The sequence below is a fragment of the Lycium ferocissimum genome, chromosome 9 (genome assembly GCF_029784015.1).
Source record: "Lycium ferocissimum isolate CSIRO_LF1 chromosome 9, AGI_CSIRO_Lferr_CH_V1, whole genome shotgun sequence".
NCBI classification, from domain to species: domain Eukaryota; kingdom Viridiplantae; phylum Streptophyta; class Magnoliopsida; order Solanales; family Solanaceae; genus Lycium; species Lycium ferocissimum.
In genome coordinates, this window is record NC_081350.1 from 19,701,144 (window position 1) to 19,723,366 (window position 22,223).

Consider the following 22,223-nt stretch of genomic DNA (forward strand, 5'->3'; position numbering starts at 1 on the left):
CAATGTTTTTTTTTTACGACAATGGTGTACAAATTAAATGGCTTGCGCACACAATGTCGTTTTCCAACATGGACATTCAATTTGACTAGAGGGAATAAAGCAACTTCTTATAGGATACACAACAGTAGCTGGAAAGTAAAACATGAAATATGTGTTCATTTCACTCTATATAGATTCTGGAAATTGCTTATTAAACTAACAAATATGCTTTTGGAAAAAGTAACATTCTTTTGTTTCTACTTTTCCATCTGCACAAAGAAAATAGGACCATGGTGCTTTTAATTGGTTGTTATCTTCAATCACAATGAAGTCAAGTCGTCTTACAGCTGTTGTTCTTTGTGAATTGTATTACCTTACTTTTACCCATTAATATAGTATTTTACAATTTCAAATACAAGCTCATAAATTGTTGAGTAAAGTTTCATTTTTCTCCGTTTTTGTTTAGATTATTTTTATTAGAGAAATATTTTGCTGGACAAAGACTTTTTCAACTTCGTGAAAAATTAAAAACAATTCAATCAATTGATTAATATGACAACAATTTTCGGCAGAGAAGAGAAAGGGACGTTGGTGTTTGGACTTCTGGAGCAATAATTCTATCCAACTGGTGAAACTTCACACAAATTTTCGTTTCTTCACATTTGGGATGTTCTTCCAAGTATATTCTTTTAATTGTAGCTTTATCGGCTTGTACTTTGAGCTGTCCATTGTATACATATTATTGTGGAGTCTTAGTGCAGGAGCCACAAAGGGTGGAGAGGTGGGTCTTTGAAAGGAAGTTCCCACTTCCTTTAGTTACAGTTCAAAGAGTATTAAGAAGCTTCACAGAAATTTCCTACTTCTTACTATTGTTATAAATAATATTCAATGATAATGTATCACATCTAATGCTACAGTATATACCAGTTGACTAGACCAATAGCAATAATTCTGTGGAGTAGATTTGAAGTCCTATATATAACTTCGTCCAAAATATCATCAATTTATCTCCTATCACAACCACAAATCTATCCACACAGTTTATTTTTCTTCTCAATTTTCAACAAATTAACTAAATCAATGGCATCATGTTCTTCTGCGGGTAATTCACAGTGTCCTCGATGGAAGTATGATGTCTTTCTAAGTTTTAGAGGCAAAGATACTAGCAGAAATTTTACAAGTCACTTGTATGAAGGTTTGAGAAATAGAGGAATATTCAGCTTTGAAGATGATGAAAGGCTAAAGCATGGCACATCCATCACAGAAGAACTCTTGAAAGCTATCCAAGAGTCTCAAGTTGCCGTTATCATTTTCTCAAAGAATTATGCTACATCGAGGTGGTGCTTAGATGAACTAGTGAAGATCATGAAATGCAAGGACGATAATGGACAAACTGTCATACCTGTCTTCTATGATGTGGATCCATCAGAAGTTCGAAACCAGAGGGAGAGCTTTGCTGAAGCCTTTGTCAAACATGAATCAATGTGTAAGGATGATGTTGAAGGAATGCAGAAGGTGCAAGGATGGAGGACTGCCCTAACTGCTGCCGCAAATCTAAAAGGATATGACATCCGCCAAGGGTGAGTAAAAAAATATATGCAATTATTTAATTTTATATGTACATTAGACATTAGAAATATTTTATTTCATGATTTCTGGTAACAAGGATTGACAGATGATTTATATGTTTTTATCTGCTAGAAGACATTATAGTTCCTATCACTTGAATTTCTCATTAACATTCTTACATGTATAATATTCGGATTAGTTCTTCAAGAGTTTGATTTATGTGCAGTCTTTTTATATATTTATGCATCAACAGTATGAAATACTTACTAATTCTTGACTTTCTTACATCCACAATTAATCTTCTTATTTATGTAGGGTTGAGTCAAAGAATATTCAGCAGATTGTCGAGCAAATTTCTTCCAAATTATGCAAGAGTGCTTCTTTATCTTCTTTGCGAGATGTTGTGGGAATGAATGTTCATTTAGAGAAATTAAAGTCCCTATTTGATATGGAAACTGATGATGTTCGGATTGTGGGGATATGGGGCATGGGAGGTGTTGGTAAGACGACAATAGCAAGAGTTATTTTTGATACTCTATATTATCAATTTGAAGCTGCTTGTTTTCTTGCGGATGTAAAAGAAAATGAAAAAAAGAATCAATTGCATTCTTTACAAAATACCCTCCTCTCTGAACTGTTAAGAAGAAAAGATGATTATGTCAATAATAAGTTTAACGGTAAAGACATGATTCGGAGCAGACTTTGTTCTAAAAAGGTGCTAGTTGTGCTTGACGACATAGATCATACTGATCATTTGGAGTATTTAGCAGGTGATCTTGATTGGTTTGGTAATGGCAGTAGAGTTGTTGTAACAACTAGAAACAGACATCTCATAGAGAAGGATGATGCAATCTATGAAGTGACTACACTACCTGATCATGAAGCTACTCAATTGTTCAATCAACATGCTTTCAAAAAAGAAGTTCCAAGTAAGTGTTTTATGAAGCTTTCCTTCGAGGTAGTAAATCATGCTAAAGGCCTTCCTTTAGCCCTCAAAGTGTGGGGTTCTTTCTTACATAAAAGGAATATAAATGTGTGGAGAAGTGCTATAGAGCAGATGAAAAATAACTCTAGTTTAGAAATTATTGACAAGCTCAAAATTAGTTATGATGGACTGGAGCCCATACAACAAGACATATTTCTAGACATAGCATGCTTCTTACGAGGGAGGAAAAAAGATGAGATCATGCAAATTCTTGAGAGCTGTCATATTGGAGCTGAATATGGATTGGATAGCCTAATTGAAAAATCCCTTGTGTTTCTATCTGAAAAAGATACAATTGAAATGCATGATTTAATACAAGATATGGGTAAATATGTGGTGAACATGCAAAAGGAACCGGGAGAACGTAGTAGACTGTGGCTCGCAGAAGATTTCGAAGAAGTGGTGGTCAACAATATGGTTAGTAGGCTAAACAATGCAATATTTTTCAATTTCTATTCTTCATGTTCCAAAGACATATAGGGTCAATTCCAAATGTTTGTTTCTCTTGCTTCAAATTCTCGCACGTAAGTCATTTTACTTGTTTACTTTAGTAGGAGAAGCAAATGAAAAATTAATTGCCTAAGGCGGCCTAATTTTTCTGTCTTATGTTATTAAGCCATGAATTAGACTTGTAGCTTCTTAAGTTTTCAATCCAACTTCATTCTTTGGATTAATTTGAAATTTGCATGATATTTTATACATAACAACTCAATCATGAATTCTTTTTGCCGTGGTTATTTTTTATTTTCGAAAATGACAATTTGTTGGTACTATTTCAATTACATCTTTGTTTTATCACAACATAAAAAGCTTTTAGACTTGACTCTAAAGAACATCTCGGAAAATGTATTATTAGAAAAAATAATTATAGAATTAATTGCACAAAGTATTTCCCTTAAGCAACATATTCTGAAAAGAGACCTAAATAATATAATACCTTAAAAGTTTTTAACAGTGCTCTTCTAGAACTTCAAGTGCAACAATAAATAGTACAAAACATGACGAGATTTGTCATCGCAAGGAGTGAGTAAGTAGTTATATTGACAAGCAGATTTATACAACATTTAAAGTTTTAGACTAATGATCTTTTTACCAGAGGACCAAAATAATTGAAGCAATCTGGTATCCTTATTTTAATAATACTAGTATACGTACCCGCGCGATGCGCAGATCATTTCAAAGAAAAAGAAAAAAAGGGGGAAGAGACATGATAGAAACAGATGTATATTGCAGATTTTATATTCTCATTTTTCTTGGATCAATCTTGTTACAGATAACATTTTCCTTTGGTATATGTAACAACTACTATTTCATTACTGACCATTTCTTCCAACAATATACAGTCTTTTGCACTCTAGAGCCAACATTACATTTACAACAAAATCATTTTCTTTTCGTGGCTTTGCTTTGTTATTTTCCTTTCTTAAACTACTCTTGAGGATCTTTTAAAATACCGGAAGGAAACATAAGGAAAGAACAATTAAAAACAACAAATAATGAAGTTCTAGAAAGAAAATGTGCTATGTGAAGCGAAAAGATTGGTCAAAACCCAAAGAGATCATTTGTTTTAAGTAGGCTATTTTGCAGCAAAGCATTTGTGAAGTGTTTCATCAGCAGAAATAAGCAAGCTGCAACTTTGCACCTAAATTTTGAAAGTCAAGAAGAACAGTGCAAAGTTATAGCATCAGACAAAAGTACCTAAAAAAGGAAAATAACCTCCGAAAAGCAGTAGTGTAATCAAAAGAACTTATAGTAAAAGTGCGCAAAAACTGAGGTGTTCCACTCTGTGTATGTTTCCTACTATTTAGATAGGTGGCTAGGGTGATATAAATTAGGTTGTAAAAGAGAATGAGGAGCAAGATACCGGAGTTGTGATACATAATGAGGAGCAAGATATCGAGTTGTGATACATACTTCTGCAACTTGTATACAAACATAGAGAAGATATTTTCATTTAAGGAATATAAATGTATCAATGCCCCTTATTACCTCAAGTCTACATATTTGTAGAACCGAAAATATAGGAACAATCTCAGTAGAAAATCCAACACTCGTAACCATCAACTTTCATTTATTTTTTTTGAAATGGAAATTGTCTTATAAACGAAATAAACGAGAAAGATTATGCATCCAAATTATCTCCCAAAAAAAAAAAGAAACCAAAATAAGGGATCCGTATCTACCTACCTAGTGGTTCTATAACCCGCAATAGGAATTTCTCTTCATTTACAAAATCTAATTCAATTTGCACCAAAGGTAAGTGAATAGTTGCTATCGATTAAATCTTCGGTGTTCTTTGGGTTTTCCTTCAAAAACTCTTTTTTACCTTTATCTCTCATAGACACCATCATAGATGAGATAAAATTCGTAGCTTTACGTGAGTAGACATATGTTTTAGTTGCATATGTTTGAGCAAGTACTTTCAGTAATGGTGCATTTATTGGAGCAACAACTTCACATAGCAAATGCTTGCACGTGTTCCTTGTTGAGGTTTTAGAGTAAGCATTTAATTGTCCTCAGACTTTGTAATTGTTGCGTAATTTAGATATTTTGTTCCAAGGAGCTTACATTGCAAGGTTTCGCTTGCGAATTTGATTTCTTATTTGATTTCTTCTTTATGGAAAGAGGAGATACATAAGTTGTTAGAATGACACAACGTTTCTTTGAACGACATCCTTTCTTAAAACATATGTAGTTGAAATTAACAAACACTCAGTACAAAGCAATTAATGACCTTGCAAATTTTTTGTCCTGCCATCTGTTATGTAAAAAGAACAGATCACAACTTAGACACAGAAAAAGTAGCAGAGTGCACCAACTAAGAGAAATAAAATAAAAAAGACATGTAGCATTCAAAATTTTCCCATGTATGAGTGTTAAAACCAAACTTTTGACCAAGAACCTGAAGTAGAATTAAGCAAACCTTAGTTGTTGACAATCCGAACCTATCATCTTCATTAATATTGTGGTCACATTACACAAATCAAATACTACTATGAAGAAAACTCAGGAAAATGTCTCATTAAAATATATAGTACTTCAAATGCATTCACATAATCACAAAAGTTGATCTATGTTTCGGGAATACACTATTTACAATGAATTTCACTGTCGATTCTTTTCATTTATCATAAGACCAAATATATTCACTTGTCTTACCTTGTTCTCTCTTTTAATAGTAAGACTTGAAATGTCAGAATTGAAAAAAGAAACCCTTTTGATGAATAAAATGCATTAAAATCTCTATTCTCCTCTTCTAAATTATTAGATCAAATATTTACTGCTATTTGAACTTAGAAAACATTATAAAGACAAATGAAATAGTAAAAGTAAAAATAAGAAGTAGAACAACATATTTGCAGTCCATATAAGTGTCGCAACCCAGGCATGAAGAATGATAGTGCTGCAATATTTGGCAACAAATGACAACAACTCACTCAATTCCTGCTTGCCGGAGATATATTAATTTGTTTCATATCTGTTCTCTACCTAGAAGACATGAACATGACACCATTTTAGGAGTTATTATTCACACATTCTAATAGATACTGCTACATCTGATGACTTTTTATTATAATAAAGGTGGTGTTTTGATTGAGACTGATTATCTCCAAATGATAAATAAATATAGAGGCAACTGATATAAAGAGATGTGGCAGAAAATTAAAACTAAATCATTCTTTATCAGTCTACAGAGCATTGCAAAGACAAATCAACAGTACCAGACTTCATTCAATTCTTTTTAAGACTTAAAAATAAGAATCTAGCAATATGCACTTCTTTCTGTGAGAGCTTACCTCCTTTGTAAGCTAGGTGATCTAGCCCCAAATCTTAAGATTAAGAAAATCAAAAAGCTCAGGGGCCAATGGGAAAATATAAAATCAAAATTCCCCATGGTTCTAAACTAACCACGACACATGACCAACATAACATAATAGTAAAAAAAAATACTTTATCCCCAAGAAAGATATACATCCCAAACTAACTCAAGCTGCCAGCTTAAAAGTAACAATGATTCTTTTATCCAGTATGTTTTATTTTCAAAATTTTCTTATTTTCACGACCCTTTTCGGTGTTTACTTCATGCTTTGTCCATCAGAGTCGGTAACGACCAAACTTGTGATTTCCATAATAAAGCACAATAAGAGCAGAAGTCTGTTAAAACCATCTGACTATAAAAAAAATCATCATTTACCACAGAAGAAGGGAGGGCAAAGACTGCGTTAGTTCATCTGTAAAGCAATCATAGCACTGATAAATGCAGACGTTGGGAAACCGAATCTTCTAAATACATAAACAAAGAGCACAGTTTGATCTCTAACCACAGAAGAAAGGAGATTTTCAAGATTAGTAAGGAAAAGAGAAATTTAAAAAAAAAAAAAAAAAAAAAACTTACGGGAAAATAAATAAATCTTCAGGGCATAAATAAAAATGGTGTTGAATTTAAAAAATACCTCCGTATAGCTTAGTGCAGTGTAAAGAGGGATAAAGAGAAACATTAGCACATCGAGTCAGCAAGTAGAGAATCTATATTGTAGAGCAACTGTCAGAAGAGAAGAGTAAAAACACATTATCCAAATCTTCTAGGCATATAATCAAATATCTTGTGTACATCAGAGGAATATATTTGGTTACCCAATTCACCTAATACCAAAATGATATACCCATGAATGTAGAAAAAACAGTAAACTATGAAAAGAAAATTGTACAGATGCCATAATTTACTTGCTATCTTCTTTGCAAAGGCTTCAAAATCAATAACATTAGCTAGAAAACAATAATCAATTGCAGATCCTTTCATGTACGAACCACTACACCAACTTGTCAAGCCACATAAAAAAAGATAGCAAGAAAGAATTAAAAACCGACAATGAGAAGAAAATGAAACGTGAGAGAAGAGAAAGAGAAAAGGAATTAATACATACAAAGTAGGCCAAAGATTTGTTTCCGCTAATGAAAATAAAATGAACGGAGGGAATAACTTCTACTTGGTACATATTTGCTTCCACTACTTTGTGTTGCGCTTTAAACTGGCACTCACCTTTTGGTGGAGAATGTGAAAAGTGGGAAGTAACTTCCCAATTTAAATTTAAAATAAGTTTAAAATAAAATAGGTTTCAGAATAAGTAATTTCCATTATACACTTCCAATATACAAATGCACTGTATTTGCTCTTTGTCCAAAAATCTGATAACCTTAAAAAAGGTAAAGAGTCCTAACCGTTTGGAAGTTCCGGACCGTTATACTGATTTGGTGGAACCAAATTGTACCTGCTTTTGTTATTTTTTTATTTTAGATATTAACTTTATCACTTGATAACTTCCCAATTATTTTTAATTCAAATTCAAAACAGTAACTAAAATAACTAATTAACTAACTTTTGTCCTAAAACTATCCTCTTTTTAATAATATATAGATTTCTTTTAGCAAAGAGGCCATGAAAAATATGAAAAGGCTTAGGATATTATACATACGTGGGAACGTGAATCCACATATCGATGATGGCTCCAATTGCCATGATGGTTCCATTGAGTACCTCCCCAACGTTGGTTTGTCTGGAATCACTATCCTTGGGAATCACTGCTAGCTAGTTTTGAACCCAAAAGGCTTGTTCATCTTCAACCCGTGTCCAGTTCACTGCATTATTTATGGACGGGAAGAAAGGTACAGTAGCTGAATTATGTTTATTTTTATTTTTAGTTTTCTCTGCGACCATCGTCGTCCTGATATTGGCAAATATTATTATTGCTTTTGTCCTGTTGTATTCGAGATACTTCCTATGTTGGCTTTTCCTAGGATTGTGATGCATGTCCTTAGATGAAAAATGTTACATTAATTCCTAAACTAAAATATATGCATTATGCATTATTTTGGTCTGTTCTCAGATTTGATGACCATATCAGACATGGTTTTATTGTCAAATATGATTTTATATATTCTTTAAATATGCAGAATCACACCCTTAATACTGTGGAAGATATGGCTTGATATTGTGCAAGATATACGCCTAGAATCATGCTTGTAATTATGTAGGTATTTGTGTATAAATAGTCTCTAGTTCATGAATTGTAAATCACAAAATATATAGAACCCTTTCAATCTCATATGATTCTTGATTTATCAGTAGTTTTCAAGATTGATATAAGATCTTTATGTCTTTTTCCAAATCGTCCCATCATCATTTTAAGTAAGAAGCTCAATTTTAAAACTCACTCAAGTATTTTCCATTTTACCTTGTTGTTCATTTTTTTCTATCTCATTCCTTTTTTTATTTGAACAACATTTTCCATATATACGGACGCTAAATCTCAGTGGCTCTAAGCACCTGATGCAAATACCGGATTGCTCGGGGATGCCAAATTTGGAGTATTTGAGTCTGTCAGATTGTAGTAATCTCGAAGAGGTTCACCATTCCCTGGGATGTTCCAAAAAACTCGTTGAGTTAAATTTGCGTGATTGTAAAAGCCTTAAGAGGTTTCCATGTGTTAACATGGAATCTCTTGAATATATGTATCTACAAGATTGCTCTGGTTTAGAGAAATTTCCAGAAATCCTAGGAAGAATGAAGCTAGAGTTAAAGATTCACATGGGAGGCTCTGGGATAAGGGAACTACCATCATCTATCCAGTACCAAACTCATATTGCCAAGCTAGATTTGAGCTGTTTAAAGGACCTTGTAGCTCTTCCAAGCAGCATCTGTCGGTTGAAAAGTTTGGTTAGTCTAAATGTGTCGTATTGCTCAAAACTTGAAAGCTTGCCAGAAGAGATAGGGGACTTAGAAAACTTGGAGCAGCTTGATGCTAGAGATACTCTAATCTCACAACCTCCGCCTTCTGTTGTCCGGTTGAACAAGCTTAAATTCTTGAGTTTTGCGAAACAAATATCAGAAGTTGGCCTCGAAGATGGAGTGCGCTTTGTGTTCCCCCCAGTGGCTAAAGGACTACGCTCATTGGAAATCTTGAATCTCAGTAACTGCAATCTAATAGACGGAGGGCTTCCGGAAGACATTGAATGTTTATCCTCTTTGAAAGAGTTGTATCACGCTGGAAATAACTTTGATCATTTGCCTCGAAGCATAGTGCAGTTTGGTGGTCTTCGATTATTAGACTTTTCAGATGGGAAGAGGCTTAAAGAGTTGCCAGACATAATGGGGATGCCAAATTTGGAGACTTTATATCTGTCAAATTGCATGAATCTTGAAGAGGTTCATCATTCCCTGGGATTTTTAAAAAAGCTCTGTACATTAGAATTGACTAACTGTAAACGCCTTAAGTGGTTTCCAGCTTTGTGCATTGATTCCCTTGAATATCTGTGGCTACAGGGGTGTTCTAGTTTACAAAATTTTCCAGAAATCCTTGGAAGCATGAAACTGGAGTTAGAGAATCACATGCTAGACAGTGTGATAAAGGATTTAGATTTGAGGGGTTTAGAAATTCTAGCACTCCCGATCAGCATTTGTAAGTTGAAAAGTTTGGTCAGTCTAAATGTATCGAGTTGCTCAAAACTTGGAAGTTTTCCAGAAACAATAGGGGATTTAGAAAACTTGGAGTGGATTGATGCCAAAAATACTCGAATCTCACAGCCTCCGCCCTCCATTGTCCGGTTAAACAAGCTTAAATTCTTGAGTTTTGCAAAACAAAAACCAGAAGTAGGCCTCAAATATGAAGTGTATTTTGTGTTCCCTCAGGTGAATGAAGGGTTACGCTCATTGGAAATTCTGAATCTTAGTTACTGCAATCTAATATATGGAGGACTTCCAAAAGACATAGGATCTGTATCCTCATTAAAAGAGTTGTATCTCACCGGAAACAATTTTGAGTATTTGCCTCGAAGCATAAACCAACTTGGTGTTCTTCAATTCTTGAACTTATCAGATTGTAGGAGGCTTAAAGAGTTGCCAGGTTTCATGGGGATGCCAAATTTGGAGACTTTGGATCTGTCAAATTGTATGAATCTTGAAGAGGTTCATCATTCCCTGGGATTTCTCAAAAAGCTCTTTAGATTAGAATTGACTAATTGTAAACGGCTTAAGAGGTTTCCAGCTTTGTGCATCAATTCCCTTGAATATCTGTATCTACAGGGATGCTCTAATTTAGAAAATTTTCCAGAACCTCGGAAGCATAAATTTGGAGTTGAAGAGTGAGATAAGGTACCTAGATTTGAGAGATTCAGAAAATCTTGTAACTCTTCGGAGCAGCATTTGTAGGTTGAAAAGTTTGGTTAGTCTAAATGTACCGGTTTGCTCTAAGCTTGAAAGTTTTCCAGCAGAGATAGGGGATCTGGAAACGCTTAATGGCACATGCACTATAATGTCACGACCTCCGTCTTCCATTGCCCGCTTGAACAAAGCTTAAATTCTTGAGTTTTGCAAAACAAAAATCAGAAGTAAGCCTTGGCTGAAGGATTATGCTCATTGGAAACTTTGAATCTTAATAACTACAAACTTCCGGAAGGCATTGGATCCTTATCCTCTTTGAAAGAGTTTATCGTAGGGGAAATGATTTTGAGCATTTGCTTCAAAGCATAGCCAACTTAGTGCTCTTCGATCCTTTGACTTAACAGAGTGCAAGAGTCTTGCACAGCTGCCAGGACTTCCACCAAAATTAGATGCATCGCATGCAGATTATCATCTAGCTCTGAAAAGTTTTCATAGTTTAGCGACCAACAAGAACTTACAGCTGGTGATCCTCACACCACAGTCAATTTGCCTGAGAATCGGTATGTATCTGATAACTTCTTGGTACTTGTTCTATGTCACTCTGGCAGCTTAATTGAAACCACAGCTCATTTGATTCCCTTATATGATGACAGGATGTCATGGATATGTCCCAGATTCTTGCCTTGTGCAACTATTCAAAATATTTTCCAGAATTTAATTTTCATTTTTTCTTGGTACCTCTTGCTGGCTGATGAGTAACGAGATACATCTAAAGCAAATGGAAAGCACCGAATGACTGTGGGCTTATTAGGTTACCTTTTTCTGGAGAAATGGAGTTGGGATTTCGTTTGTTGTATAAAAATGAACCTGAGCTTGAGGCCATGCTAAAAATGAGGAAAAATAATGGCGGTTCTTTTTGCTTAATTGGCTCTAAAACGGTTCTCTGAGATAAAATATTTTGTCTCTTTAATTAGTTTACTTACCCTTTTCAATGTGAATGAAGAACTAGGCTTTCTCCTAGATAATTAATTATCATACTTATTTTGATACATCTTGCTTTCAAATGATGAATGCTTTCGCTGTTTTTCCTTTGTTAAATTGGTTAATCGGAGTCTTCTATAAGGATATGTTTCTAAAATTCTTTGGTATTGTTGTGTGATATTTAAGCACTGATCCCCATATAGTTGGCAAAAAATGGCACAGTATCAACTTATGCATTCCTTTATATCAAGCTTCCCCAAGAGAAACATTCTCCTCTATCTGGTAATCTCCATTGCCCCAAGTAGAGCTTCAATCCAATGGAGGTGGGAGGGGTGCTTTCCGTATCATCATTCCTTCAAATACTTGGCCTTCTGCATGGTTAAATATTACCCATATGATATATAAATAGGAGATCTAATTGTATGATTCTTTCTTCAATAGATTCTCAAGTAAAGCTACCCTCTGCAAATGTGTGTTACTGTCTTACATCTCGAGTTAGAATTCTCTTACCTGATAGAGATCTTGTTCAAGGTGATAATGCTCGATTGAGAAAGCAGATTACAGCTAGAACTTTCAGATATCCCTGTTCAGACCCTTGTGTCTGAACCATTAAGGGTGAGTGCTTAGCTTAACTATATGTTGCATTAGTTACAGAATTAGTTTTCCCTTCATGAGGTAACATTTTGGTGTAGTTTTCAGTCCAGTGCATCTGTTGAGGAGTTTATGAGGCAATTGCCACAGTTTGATCAACAATTGGTTACGCAAAGGCAAGAAACTGAAGACGTTGAGGAAGTAAGCACTCCGGATTTAATTTATAGAACCAAACTTGAATGTCACCGGATACTTACTATTGTGATTGTCATCATATTGAGACAAAAAAAAAAAAAAAAAAAACTACTCTCATAATCTGCATTTAAATATTTCTTGTTGAAAGGTAATGATCGTCTATTAACTTTAGCAATACATTTTTGTCGGGGCCATTTTCATATCTATACCAAGTTAAATGTTGAGGTTCATTTCAGGATTGGAGCAAACAGCATTTTTTTTTCCAGAAAATAAACAACAGTAGGAAAGAGAAACATTAAATATGTGCATTTGTTTCATTAAAAGTTCCTGCTGATTGTTGTTTCATTTGGAATCCTAATCATATAAGTACCAGATTAGTCACAGTATGTAGAGGTGTTCCTCATTATTGACTACCGATTTGATTCAATCTTTTGAGGCATAAAGTGAGAGTGAGAGAGGGGAAGAAGTCCGTCTGGAATATTGGCAGATTTTAAGCAAAACTTACTAATACTCCTGATGATTGTTACATTTGGGCAAATCTCTGTTTTAACTCTGGATGTCTTAATAGGATAAATTTCCGGATTTAACTTTTAAATACAAATGTCTTTCTTGTTATGGTAGGGAGTTGGGAAAACGATGAAACAATTCAAGATGCAGTTCAGCGTGAGACAGTGGAGGAAGCTGGAGTACGAGGTGAAGTTGATGTTCGCTCTCCCTCGTGAAGGTGACAGTGGAGGAACCTGGAGTATGAGGTGAAGTTGAAGTTCGTTCTCCCTTGTGAAGGTGAAAATAAGCAACAAAGTCTTTATGTTGACTTGCCTATTACATCAGATAATATAACAGAACACTAATTGTGGTAGAGTTAAAGGCTTATGATCTTTCAAATGTCTTGCAAAATAGATACAAAATGTTACGTAGAAGCACTTCCCTTTCAAGACTGTTTGCACTAATTCATAGTTAGGCGTGATGTGATCAATTTTAATTAGGAATATGCAATCTTTTTTATCTTACCGTCTGTTGTTTCTTGTTGACGTTGATCTTGAAAAAGTAATAACATGTAATAACATCATTGAAAAACATTCAGCAAAAGAGAATTTGAAGCATGAATATGAGTTATCTTCCTCTGTTGTATGGTTAGCATAGAGGTCTGATGTTCTCTTTTAGGATAAGAATTTGAAAGAAAACAACTGGTAGAGAAAGGTACATATGTCAAAAAGTACCTTAACACAACAGCAAGCACATATATTGCTTTCACAAAAGGAAAATTGCAGTGCCAACATCATAATGCTAAAAGGAAAATAACTTTCTCACGTAACCATCAAAAGATTAAATATGCTAACGACAACCCAGTGATATTAATTCATTTTCCTTGTCTGTTTTGCGTGATAATGGAATCATATACATTAAGCAGGTAAAACAAATAACTTTAAATATTGGAAGTTAGCAGCGAATTCCATTGGCCAATAATATACAAGCTACAAAATTGGTTGCAGACTCCATCAATCATCAGGTGCCATTTTGAACCTTCCAAAGGCATCATTATTGTCATTTTTATCCGAGATAAAATGCCTTTCAACCTCCATATTCTTCATACACTGGCTATCAGCTGCCTTCTCCGTCTTCCTCACTTAATTTTAGGATCATTTAAGTGTTCCATCGCGGAAGAAGCCTCCAGCTTGCATCCACATTTATCAGTTTCTGGGATTTCATTGACTGATGATTTTGCAACTTCTATTGAATCATCCACAAAATCAGAATCGGAAGACGGACAGTGGAACCAAATGTATGGGGCATGGTTTCCATGCTTCTTCAACTACCCATCTGGTCCCAGCATCTGTAGGCTGCCTTTTACAACTCGAAGCTTTAATAGTTCAAACTTTGAGCAGCTTGGCAAAGAGAATAGTTTTCCCTGGAAAGTAGGAAGCTTTCTGAACTATTGGTGGAAGGATCCGAGTGGCTAATCTCTGAATCAAATACGCTCAATGAACAAAGCATACTTCACTTATGGATTAAAGAGTTATTTCCCATTATCTGAGCAATGATGAACAGAATTCATCAGCTGATTATTGTTGTAAGGAACAACAATCAAAATTTACGTAATAGCTCTTGTAGCGCTGCCTCTGGCTCTGGAAGACTAAATTTTCTAGAAGGATCTTCCCTTTCACCAGCAAAATCATCACGGGTTTGAGCCAAGAAGCAGCCACTAATGCTTGCATTAGGGTAGGTTGTCTACATCACATCCCTTGCAGTGCCGCCCTTCCCCAGACCCTGCTAATACGGGATGCTTTGTGCACCAGACTGCCCTTTTTTAGGCTTTAATGTCTTCCGATTTGCAAACTATCTGTTCACACATGTAAGATAATAATCCAATCAGAAGAGATTCAGCCTGAGAATGATCCATAAAAGAAATGAGTCAAGGATGGGCAGCAAATTAAGCTAAAATCCATTCCACTACATGAAGCAAATGAAAATCATAAAAATGAGAGAAACGTCATAACGAATTGCACAGATGCACAGATGTCGATTGAAAACAATAAGATCAAAGAAAGTACAAGAAAAATGCAGATTTGAAAGAACAGTTTACACTGATGTAGACTGAGCAAGTCCCCTCAGAAAGTTAAAGCTGAAGAAAAAAAAATCATGTTTTTGTGTCTTCCCTTGTTAGATGGACTCGACATACAAATACGGTATGATGACAATAATATTACTAGTAGTCTAGTATAAACAACTAATAACTTGCAAGGTGATTTTACATATGTCCCAAATTCGCTATTTGCCTATAATAACAAGAATAATCGTTATCTGCATGATTCTAGCCTCATATATTAATTAGTGAATCTTAAAACAGAGGCATTCATGATACTCCAACAACAGCAAGCACAAGAACTAAAGGAAGTAAAGGAAAGCTGTTGTTCATGTTTCAATCTTTTGCCAGAAGACATCACTTACCAAGTTAATGCTTTGTGGCTTTCATAGTCTCAATCTTGTCTAGAGCTGCCCTGAGAAGAATCAGAAGCAAATTCCGTTCTCTATTTCACAATTTCTTCAGAATTTGTTTCGAGTTATCATATGCAGTACGCATGTCGATGATTTCATGGATTGTTAGAGCATTCTCCTAGTCCCTTGGCAAATTTGAGGAATCTATCATCTGAAGCATAAGTTTTAAACGACGAGGAACTAACATGCTATGCTATCAGTGCATAAATCTGACATTGTAATGATGCTTTAATAGTTGCAATGTTTTAACACTCAGTTTCCAGTAAATTGTTACAGGTTATAAAAGTACAATGAATCAACATATCAACCAACTCTTAGGGACAACGGTTAACAACCTATTGGAAGTAACCCTGGAAAACATCATATGCATAAATCACAAAACACTCACTCAACATTGTAACTATTCTCCACACAACCTCAAGATTTCTTTGACAAAATGTACCAAAATGATCATAAAACAGACATAAGAAAAATCGTATGCAAACAAATCAAAATAAGAAAGAACATGAATCAGCAACCTAATGGCTGAAAATCGAGGGTCACAATGTTATGTGCAGAAGCAGGTGCCAACCTTCAGGTCATCAAACGTTCTTGAGCCATTAAAATGGACACAAACTGGGAAGAAGACATCATGATCTGCTGCCAGAACAACGAATTCCAGTTATCCTCTACAAATTTTTCAGTTCCACGTTAGAATGACAAACAAGTACTTGAGATCGTGTGCTTCAAGACAAAACTAGTTTCGACTTAGGGTGTGTTCGGTATGAAGGAAAATGTTTTCCAAGGAAAATGCTTTCCTGAAAAATGTGTTCTTGGAAAATAAGTGAATTTCTACTTACTTTCTCATGTTCGTTTGGGTAGCGGAAAATAAGTGAATTTTTTACTTAGTTTCTCATGTTAGTTTGGTTGGTAGAAAACATTTTCAAGAAAATACCCACCCAAGCCCCATAACTCCACCCAAGCCCTACAACTCCACCCCAAATCCCACCACCCATACCACCCAAACCCACCGACCCCCAACCCCCACCCCCAATTTTTTATTTTTTGAAGTTTTTAATTTTTTTTTTCTGGATTTTCTAAACCACCACATCCCCCCTCCCCCCGCGTGGACCCATACCACACCAACCCCCCACCCCCAAATTTTTTTTTGTTTTTATTTTTTGAAGTCTTAAATTTTTTTCTGGATTTTCTAAATCACCACATCCCTCCCCCCCGGCGTGGACCCATACCACATTAACCCCCACACCCATCCACCCAACCCTCAATTTTTTTTTTTTTAAGTTTTAAATTTTCTTTTCTTGGTTTTCTACACCACCACAACCACCCCCCCCCCCCCCACCAAAAAAAATCTAAAAAAAGGTTTTAAAAGTTACTTTTTTCGGATTTTTACCCGACCCCACCACCCCCTCCAATAACCACGCAAACTTTCAATTTTTATAATTTTTTAATAAAGGTAAAATTAAATAGGAAGTAGAAAATTCGGGAGGGGGTAGGGGGTGCGTGCGGGGGATGGGTGTAGAGAATCAAAAAAGAAAACTTTTCAAAACTTAAAAAAAAATATATATATATTGGAGGGGGTGGTGGGGGTGTCGGGAGGGGGGTTGGGTGGTTTGAAAAAAATAAAAAAAAGAAACTTCTAAAACTATTTTTAAGAAAAAAGAAAAAACAATTTGGGGGTTGGGGGGGGGAGGGACGTGGTGGTGTAGAAACCCAAAAGAAAAATTTATAAAAAAAATTAATTGACGGGTGGGGGTGTGGGGGTGCGGCGTGGGGGGAGTGGTGCATGGGTTGCGAGAGTGGGTGGGGGGTGGGGTGGTGCATGGTTGCAGAAGTGGTTGAGATTTGTTTTTCCATTTTTTATCCTTATTAATTCAACGTATGCGCTTTGCGCGTGACTGTGCCGTACCTCATTTAACAACAAATATTATAGGAAAAAAAAGTTGGAGTTAGATATGAATTTCATCGCTAATCCGTCACTAAATTGCTCGTAGCTAAATATTATTTTTATAATCCATCGCTAAATAGAATTTGCAACAAATTTTACTATTTAATTTTTCGTGGATAATTCATGTTTATTTAGCAGTGAAATAACTTAATGTATAAGAATATTGGTAATTTTCATTTGTTGAAATAAGTGTAACAAAAAAAAATGACACTTAATTGAGAATATATTTTTCTACTATCTCATACTTGTTATTTTGCATTTGCATTTTACCAATTTGACATTTAACATTATACTATAATTGATTTTGCTTTTTTCTAATTTCTTTCACCACTGATATTTTTCTTATTTAACAAATTTATATACTTAAATTTTTTGTCAATTTGAAAATAAATTTACTTAAGTGAGGAATTTGAAAAAGTATAAAATTAGATTCTTTTGCTAATTAGTTAACTCAATATTTTAAGTATTTTTTCGTAATACCAAAGGAAATAATTTATATTTATTAATTCAAACTCTTGATATTAGTTCATTACAAATTTTAAATATTTAATTTTATTCTTTTTAAATTCGGTTTACTCTTTTTTCCCTCATGCAAATGTGTTATTCTATTTATAAGGAAGTTATGTGTGTGAGGAACTTGTCATTGTGATATACCCGATGTTATCGTCAAAGTTAAATCCTTATTCAAGTACTGTTAAAAGGTGTAGGCATCTTTCTTGAAATCCAACCAGAAATACATGTGCCATAACAAGACCAAATATCTTCTTCTTTTTTTAGATCTGATCATTTAAAATCCTGCAATTTTTGGAAAAAACTCTAGGGCAATAAATATTGGAGTTTCATGTTGAAACCTTATATGGCGACAATAAATACATTAAAAAAAACATCAACTTCTGAACACATGATGTAGATGGTTTGTAGGTAATGATCCAAACAACTTGTACAATATTTAAAAATACATCAATTTTAAAATCAATAATCGTATATGAGATATTGTAAACAAAAATAACGACGGACAACCTTTCAGTTTACAATTGTTTATCAAAAATGCACAAACGTCTACTATTACATAATTTTACCTCAGATGTTACATCCCACATTTTCATACGTCAAGTACGTCATAAGTCAATTGACGTAAACGTAAGTTTGGAAATGAGATCATCCTTGAAATTATATAAAGCAAGTTAATCATGATACCTTGGAGGTTACAAGATTTAATATCACGATCAGCGAGTACCAAGAGGGTTGGAAGGTTTAGAAGTTAAACGAATCAAAGAAAATAAGTTTTGTCGAAAGTCGGCAAGATTGGGAATGTTATAACCCGTACTTTTGGGGTAAGACTAGGAGTTATTAACATTCTAAGAAGGTCATGTTATGAGCTATTTGAATCGTATAATAGTCGTATGTTAAATTTTGAAGTCAAGCGAGTTGTAAAACGGAAGTCGACAAAGGTAGTCACAAGTTAGTTCATAAGTTTGCTGAAATTTGGGTCAGATGTCACTGAGCTTTTCTCCCAATCTACTTGGAGTTATGGGGTGATCCACCCACCAAATTGAAGGTCTACAAGTCTAGTTTCCAACACATTAAACCGTTCATTGATACGACGTCGGAGTAGAGAAATATTCGCTTTTTTGCGAGATTGCGCAAGCAGCTCCATTTGGGACCCACATAGGCGGTGGCCGACTTAACTTTTTATAAAATGAATTGAGGCCTCATTTCTCATCATTTTCTGCCCAAACATTGTCCCCACACCCCTCAGAAACCCTTTTAGCAGTTCTTGAAGATCTAAAGGTGAAACCAACATACCCAAGTTTAATACCAAAAGTTAGCAGAAGGTAAAGGGTGACTCAGTTGTTGTGGTGTTGAGGGTGATTCCAGGTGAAAGAAGACTTGGATATCAAGTTGTTCTTGCTATATAAGGTAAGTAAATCGTGTTCTTGCTTGTGTAAGGTTATTTTGGTGTTGGTTGATGTAGATGGTTGAAGAAAGCATAAACTAGCACCTAGAAATGCTAGTTGAGGTTACTGAATTGTATAGACTGTTTTCTTGTTATTTTTGTGAGATATAAGGCTGGAAAATTAGATGAATATACTCTCTATCTTGTTATAAATATTGTTGAGTTAAAGTAATAAATTCATAAGGGGTGACAAAGGTCATATGGGTTCTAATTCGAGCTTGCCGGTCGTCGTGATGCGTCGATGACTTATCATTGATATATTGTACCTTGTTGTTGATGTTGTTCTTATTGTGTTGCTCTGGTCGTTGTTGTTAATGTATGGAGTTGGAGGAAGTCAAGGTTATAGGGGAGATGCTGCTCAAATTTATATAGACAAGTTACTAACTTAGAAATTCGGCTAAGTCCCTTCATGGCATTAACCATAGACCTTATTGTATTAATGTAGATTGAGTTGTATTGTGGGCTGCGTTGGACGTATTGTGGAGACAAGGAGATAGAGTTATGTTAAGGCTAATCCTTCTTTCTTTTGGCATGATCCAAGTAAACGAAACGTAAACGAAGTATTATTAATATGACTCCATTCATGTTAAGTTGAAGATGTTCTTAACTCTTGTTTGTCCCGGGTTGGGATTACTTTCATGTCATAAAGATTTATCCTCCATGTCTATTGTGATCCTTCTTGGGCTAATAATGTAACACATGATGGCTTGATAGTACATAACGATAATCGGAGGTGTAACGACATTACGTCAGTCCGACAGGTTCAGAAATGTTTTCTTATGAATCTCATGCATTATATATGTATCAATAGGTGATTAAATGACATTGTATACGCATATACAGTATCTATAGAGACATGGTTATGGTACTCTTATCTTACCACCGAGCTACGGCCGATCGGGCAGTTATGTATTTACCACCGAGCTACGGCCGGTCGGGCAGTTACGCATTTACCACCGAGCTACGGCCAGTCAGGTGATAACGTCCAAATTCACTCCTTAAAAAGAAAGTATACACGGTCGTCGCAATATAATTTACCCAACTATGAGTTGGATCGAATCCACAGGGAATAATATAAAGGCGATTGTGAAAGTAAAGGATTTATCACTAACTACGCTAAGCCAAACACTTTTTCAATATTTGATTTTTTTGATTTAAAAACTAACAAAGATAAAACTAACTGGAAAGCGGGTAAAGTGATCAATGGCCTCACAAGCAAAGGAAAATAAGAGAAATTACGCTCAAGTAACGATCCAATGTATTTTACAATTTTACAACTAAGAGCGAGTTTATGTTAATAGAAAATGATTTCTAAAATCTCATTGAAAGTCTTCCAACCAAATCAATGAATTTCACTCTAAGCTTTTCCAAGCATTAGAGTGTGATATGAAGCACAATCAATTTAACCTCAAGTTAACTATCCTATTCCGAGCTCAAGTTATTAGATGAGGTTTAAAGCTCCAAATCCTTGCTATTTACTCTTTTCTTAACCCTTACTTTGTTTTCCAAGCAAAGCCAAGGTAAAATGGCACACTTAATGCTTGCAACCACTAAATGACATTAAAGCTTGAAGAGTAAATAGAGAAACATTAACACACTTCATTAGAAATAAAAATTGTTTAATACATAAGCAAAACAAGAGATTCGTTCCAAACTTTAACATATGAATGTTTGCATAACAAGATTAAAGTGATGGAATAAAATGCGACACACTTAGATATACAATAAAAACAAGAGTTGAAGAAATGGGTAAAGAAATTCTCATTGAGTGCTCCAAATCTTCAAACCCTATGTGTAGTTTCTTGTTCCTCCACTTGAAAGAATGGCCAAAGATGAAAGATTTTTTTCCCAATCTTTCCTTTTATAGTTCCCCTACTTTTCCAATCAAAATTAGACCAAAATAGCCCCTGATTTTCAGAATTACAAATCTGGCCGTCTTTGCAATTATAGCAATTTTTCTCATTTTCTTCAATTTGGCCTCTTTTGACTTGTTTTTCACTTAGTTTCTTCCTGATCACTTCTCAATCATATAATGTCACGCCCCAAAATGTGTTGCAACGTGACCGGCACCCAGTGCCTACGAACTTGCACCGAGCGAACCATTATGACATGATAAGTAACCCCAACTCATATTCACCTAACTCGCTTAATTAACTTAATAAAAATATGAGACAAAATAAAATAACTCCCTTCACGATCAAAGCACATCAAAACGTAAAGTAAACATAAGTAGAAATGTCATTCGCTATGCCATATGAGTACCTACTGAGCAAAATGATACAAAGTCTCTATGGAGCCTCTATGACGCTACGAATGAAATAATAAAGTTACGGGGTCATCCCGCACTATACAAAAGTATACAACTGAAATAGAGTGATCCACGAGTGCAAAAGTGGGCCCATTAAAAGTAGAAAGCTGCAGGAACTCTAACCTGCACGTTCACCATCCTGCACGTCGCCACTCCTGGTAGGGTAAGAGTTATACAATATAAATGAAGGAAATAACAAGTGCATGAAAGACAAATCAAATAAACAATATAATTCACTAGAGTATGTAATGAAACACCAGTTACTTTATAACATATTTAGGATTTTAAACATCTCAAGTGACATAGTTCTGATCCATATTTCGAGTCTCAAAATCATACGTGATACATACACTCGGGATGCCATCCGCGAGGCCTGAAATACTCTCCCTGCCAGATAGGCTATGATACATCGGGGTACAAAATCCACCGGCCCGATCATCCCCTCGACCGGGTGAGTAATGGTACACCGGAGTGTAGAACCCACGGGTCCGGTCATCCTCTCGACCGGATGAGCAAATAAATATCAAAGTCGTTAACGTTTGGTCATATCTATTTCAT

At 35.1% G+C, this 22,223-nt stretch overlaps 1 long non-coding RNA gene and 1 pseudogene across 1 annotated transcript; one reads left to right on the forward strand and one right to left on the reverse strand.

The window, feature by feature from the left end:
- The first annotated feature begins 855 nt into the window (after nucleotides 1-855).
- LOC132029817 (TMV resistance protein N-like) lies at nucleotides 856-13,473 on the forward strand (annotated as a pseudogene).
- A 313-nt stretch (nucleotides 13,474-13,786) lies between these two features.
- Nucleotides 13,787-16,408, reverse strand: LOC132029818 (uncharacterized). Its single transcript, XR_009407940.1, has 2 exons — nucleotides 15,408-16,408; nucleotides 13,787-14,844 (listed from the first exon to the last, which is right to left on the reverse strand). It is a non-coding gene; the product is annotated as an uncharacterized LOC132029818 (long non-coding RNA).
- Between the last annotated feature and the right edge of the window lie 5,815 nt (nucleotides 16,409-22,223).